This window comes from Zosterops lateralis, assembly GCF_965231275.1.
Source record: "Zosterops lateralis genome assembly, chromosome: 31".
Classification (NCBI taxonomy): Eukaryota; Metazoa; Chordata; class Aves; order Passeriformes; family Zosteropidae; genus Zosterops; species Zosterops lateralis.
In genome coordinates, this window is record NC_139791.1 from 4,503,919 (window position 1) to 4,509,530 (window position 5,612).

General features: G+C 47.6%; 1 pseudogene across 1 annotated transcript; it reads left to right on the plus strand.

The window, feature by feature from the left end:
• The first annotated feature begins 4,321 nt into the window (after positions 1–4,321).
• LOC310920757 (olfactory receptor 6F1-like) lies at positions 4,322–5,288 on the plus strand (annotated as a pseudogene). Its single transcript has one exon. The product of its transcript is annotated as an olfactory receptor 6F1-like (transcript).
• Positions 5,289–5,612: the final 324 nt, after the last annotated feature.

The following is a 5,612-nucleotide window of genomic DNA, read 5'->3' on the forward strand; positions in this document are numbered from 1 at the left end:
AAAACCACCATCTTGTCCCTTTGCATCTACATTCTAAAAACCCAAAACTACAAAATCTTCTGCACAGTGATAACTACACTACTCTCAGTAACACCTTTGTGACTTGCAATTCTTCTCTCTGTTAGATGTTTTTCTCATGGATCAAAATCAAAGACTGTGTCTTCCCGGGCTCTGTGCCAGGCAAACCCCCCTGCACAGACCCCAGACCCTCTTTCTTGGGTCCCAGGCCTCTCTACCGAGGTCTGTGACTTCCCAGGGCGCCCAGAGGGATGCCCTGGACTCCAACATCTCCCCCCTTTGTTTTCACAAAAAACACCTCTTTGGCTGCTTTGCCATATGCATTAAAGCAAACACGACTTGATCATGAGAAGAATTACAAGTCTCAATAAAATACATACAATTTTTTTCAAAATTTTCTTCCACAACCGTGAAAGGTTGAAGAAATCAGACATGCCATTCATCCGTGATCTGGTTTCTTCTCTGAGTTTGTTCACTCCATTTCCCAACCTCTCTGTGCTCTCGTGAATTGATTCTGAACCATCTGACAAATTCATGCAATACAGAATGAAAAGAAAACGCAAGATGTAAGTCCTTGCACGCAGAATGAAAGATGTCTGCAGTCTTGACACTGGTTCACATCTGCATGCTTTCTTTTCCGCTCTTGAAGCCGTCAGAGCTTCTGCGCTTGACATGATTTCCCCATTCTTTGCAGAAATTCACTTGTGCTCTGTATCTGCAGAAACAAAAGCTACTTCTTTGCCATAGGTTAGTAGAAAACTGTACTTTGATGGAAAATGCACAACTCTTATTAAAACCTGAAATCCATCAGGAAAAGTTTCACATGCAACATCTGTGCTTGTTGATGAACACATCTCTCCTCTAGTTAAAGTCAAGGTGTAGCCAAAACCCTGGCCTTATCTAGAGTGATATCCTTTAATACATTTTCAGAACAGAGCTCTTAACAACAACAATTATGAAATGCTTAAGCAACTAAAGAACATAAAGAAGAATTTTGAAATGTATCATGATACAATTCACAGTACTTATTACTTAAAACTTATTGTCTTAAACTTATCTTATTTTACCAACTTATCTTACTTATTACCTTATTATTTTAACTTATTTATTATCTTAACTTTAACTTACTTAACTTAAAACTTAACTTATTCTCTTAAAACTTATTCTCTTAACTTATTTATCTTATCTATCTTATAACTTAATATACTTAACTTATTTAACTTATCTTAACATAAAATACATTTAAAACCTACATACAATAAAACTTTAAATTTATAGAATATAAATCTATCACTTAAACTTTATCAATCCTTATCTTAAATTCAACTTTGCCTACTTAACAAATCTTAAACTTAAAACCACATAGAAATCACTTCTAATGTCAATACAATACTAAAACACAAATCAACTTGGATCCAAATACATCAACACTATAATCAAAAATCCTTTTCCGTGTCATGACAAAGGTCTTTTGCTCCTGATCATGCAGCTGCTTTGCAAACATCCAATGATTTCCAGATCTCTGCTTCTGAATTCAGAAAACCTGTAATTTAATTGAATTATTATTTTGCCTGAATGCAGCCCCTCCTAACCCCGAGGGTTACTGCCTTCCCCGGCATCCCTCCCTCTCCTGGATGAGGAGTGGAGACTTTAAAACTCTAAGAAAAGGGTAAACCCAGCATGTAGCCGAAGGATAAATGAAGAAAGGATGTGTGTAGTGAATTTAAGGGAAACCTGGCTACCTTTTGCTGAAAGGAAAACTTGAGGGAACTGGACTGACAATGTCAAAATGCTGCTTGTGGGCGGGGTCAGGCTCACAGCGCTCGCTCTGAGGGGGTGGCGCCTTGGAGAAACTCTCCGCCCTGGCCACGCCTCCTCCCTGCTTGCTCTGCCTTTGCCTGCCCCGGTCCCCGGTCCTGCCTGCGCTGGCACCACCTGCCTCGGCACTGCCTGTGCCGCCCCGGCGCTGCCCGCGTCTCGCTCTCTGTCGGGGTTTGTCCCGCCTGGAGCGATCGTGATCCTCGAGCTGCATCCTAATTGCTCCCTGCTTGCCGCAAGGCTTTCTGGGATTTGTAGTTTCCTGCTTTGCACTTGCGCCGTCCATCTTGACTCTGTGTGTGCACATGCGCCAACCGCAAAGCTTTCTGGGGTTTGTAGTTTCCAACTCTGCCTGTCCCGGCTCCTGTCCGGGACACAGGCCCTGCTCCGCCCGCGCCGCCCCCGCAGCCCGCGCTGTCCCGACACGGGGCACTCCCCGGCCGCCCCCAGTCGCGATCGCTTTCGCGCGCACACGCCGCAGTGTTATCTCTCACCACTGACGCGATCTGGGCTTGTTTTCCCTGTTTTCCTGGTGTCTCCTCCACTCCCCCTTCCCCCCTCTCTCTGTCTGTCCCTGCGCTGAAGGGGAAAGGGCAATGGAAAACTTTCAGGCTGTGTCTGAACGCGCTGTGTCTGAGGGGGGCTGCAAAGACTCCTGGATGCACTTTGTCTCACTTCTCCCTCCCCCACTGCTGCGGCAAGTGTCCCGTGCTCACGGAACACGCCTCGAAAACAAGCATGCCCTTATCTTGGGATGGATTAGAAGTTTTGACTTTCCCGAGATGAATTTCTGGGACTGAATTCCTGAGGACTGTGGCAAACCCAGGGAAAGTTGGTGACTTTTCTGTGCTAAACTCAAGGAAACCTGCTGACTCTCCTCTCTCGAGGGTTTTTTGACCTCCCTGCGGTAATCCTGAGGGTGCTGGTATCTCTCCTTTCCTATTAAATCCTAGGGGAGGCTGATGGCTCTCCCCTTCCCCACCTCCTGTAAGAGGTGTATGAGACCCGTCTGCTGATAACAGACGACAGGACCTGCCTGGCTGCCGGCCAGCAAAAGAACCCGCTGCTCGCGGCTGGCAACAGACAAACCCGGTGCTGGCTGGAGACCAGCTGATAAGGTGTTTCTTCCTCCCTCCCCGCTACTCTGGAGAAGGTTTTCCCTTAGTGTTCCCTCCTCCCGTGTTCTAAATTCAACTGTCTTAGCAAAATCGAAGAATGCAGTGCAGGTGTTCTCAAATTCAGTTCGGAGGTTTCCTGATCACCGACCTGCAGATTTCAGTAGACAAGTCCTGGGCCCTTGGAACTCGTCGGTCCGAGGTGAATTTGCAATCAGCTGCTGTCTCTGGTTAGATTTCTTCCCCTCTTCTCAGCTTGTCTTCTTTGCTTCAGAGGTTTTGCTGTGTCCACTGGAAAGCACCGATTCTGCCCATGCCTGTGCCTGTTCGTGCGCGTTCATGTCCCTTCATGCCCATTCATGCCCATTCGTGCCCACCCAGGGACGCCAATTCTTGGGGTTTAATCTGGTTGTTTCCTCACCCGAGATTCCAAAGCTGGCTGGTGGTTCGTGTGGGCACGAAGGGAGTGATTTTCCCTCTTGACCTCTGAAGGATTTGGGGTCTGCTGTCTGACTCTGTGTCTCTGTGTTCTGTGCTGAGCTCGGTGCTCGGTGTTCGGCGCGAGAATGATGTGGAGTCTCAAGGTCTTGCTTTTCTGGTTTCTCGCATTGCTTATTAGTTCTTATCTTACAATTCTCTCTGTCTGGCTAAGATGTTCACAGCAGCCTGGACACAAGGTGACTCCCCTGTGTCCGGCCATGGTGTTCTCAGCAGCCTGGACATGAGGTGACTCCCTCCTGTGATGGGAGGTCGCTACCTCTTATACAGATAACTACGTACCCATTGTTTACAATTCTATGCCAATGTCTATCACCTATACTAACAGGGTCATTTCTACTCTGATCCAATCCACTGAAACTATTTTGTGCCCACGTCACTGCAGGAGATGGATGCCAAGGGAGAAGATGAAGAACCCAGGGCACCGCCCTAAAACCACCATCTTGTCCCTTTGCATCTACATTCTAAAAATCCAAAACTACAAAATCTTCTGCACAGTGATAACTACACTACTCTCAGTAACACCTTTGTGACTTGCAATTCTTCTCTGTGTTAGATGTTTTTCTCATGGATCAAAATCAAAGACTGTGTCTTCCTGGGCTCTGTGCCAGGCAAACCCCCCTGCACAGACCCCAGACCCTCTTTCTTGGGTCCCAGGCCTCTCTACCGAGGTCTGTGACTTCCCAGGGTGCCCAGAGGGATGCCCTGGACTCCAACACCCTAGAAAGTACTGGGCAACCAACTGAAGTGCAATCTCTGTGCTGTATAGCAGGACTGCAGGAAAGGAAAAAAGCAGAGAAGGAAGGATTGAAATGTTTGTCCAGAGTGGGAAATTATCACCCTCGTTTTTGCCATGTTCCTGTCTCAGCAATATGAGCAGGAATTCAGCACCAGAAAATGCAACAGCAATTACTGAGTTTATCCTAGAGGGTTTCCCAGAGCTTGATCCAAGGCTGCAGCTGTTTTTCTCTTGGGTCTTTCTGTTCATGTACCTGACAACAGGGATGGAGAATGCAATCATCATTTTGTGTGTGTGGATCACAACCTGCAAACCCACATGGACTTTTTCATCTTGAGCCTGGCCTTGTAAATGGATGTAAATCTGGTTCACATCCTCCACAATCATCAAATCATCTGTGAGGCTGAGTTCTGGTCAGAACACTCTCTCACTAAGCAGCTGCTTTGCCCAAAACTATTTCTGTTTTGCCCTGGGCTGCACAGAGTTTGTCCTGCTGGTTGTCATGTCCTTTGACTGCTGTGTTGCCATCTGCCACCCTTTGCTCTGCGCTGCCACCATGAAGCCTCAGCTCTGTGTCCACCTGGGTGTTGCTGTTTGGGTCCTCAGCTTTGTCCTGCTGAGCTAATGCTGCTCTTCCTCTCTGAGGTGTCTTTCTGTGGCTCCAAGATCCCCCATTTCCTCTGTGACAACTCCCCCTGTTCAAACTCTCCTCCTCTGACACCAGCCTGCTTTGGAAAACAGACTCTGTCTTCTTACCGTGGGTCGTGCTGAGCTCCTTATGTTTGACTCTGGCATTTGACATCTGCATCCTGTTCTGTGTTCTGCATCTTCCAGCTGCCTCTGGCAGGAAGGAAGCTTTGACTACGTGTTCTCTCCATCCCATCACCTCATCCATTGCCTGTGGGAGCTGCATTGCTCTCTACACGTGTCCTGCAGAAGATGTTTCCTTGAGCACCAACAGAACTGGAGCTCTGCTGAACACAGTCCTGTGCCCACTCTTAAATCCATTCATCTGCAGCCTTGGGAACAAATCTGTGATGCTGGCCCTGAATAAATCCATTGCATCCATTGCCAGGCCAAGAACAAAGCTTTTCCCCTAACCAAGGTGCATTTCTGGAAAGGCATTCCAAGAGTCTGGTATCATCTGTTACACAAAACCAGTGCCTGTGTGTGCAGCCTCCAAACACAGCTGCCTCAGGAGATTGATGCTCCTGCTGGGTTGTGTCAGGGTAAGAGAGAAGAGTCTCCTCTGCACACTCAGACAGGGCACCAACAATGGCAGCAGGACAAACTCAGTTCATTCTCTGCCCTGGCTGCTCTCAGGCCCATCTCTGGAGAGCCACCAGCTCATGGAGAGCCCGTCTCCAGAACAGAGAAGAGCTCAGAGGAACAGAGGCAAGTGACAATCCAAGTCACAGCTCCTG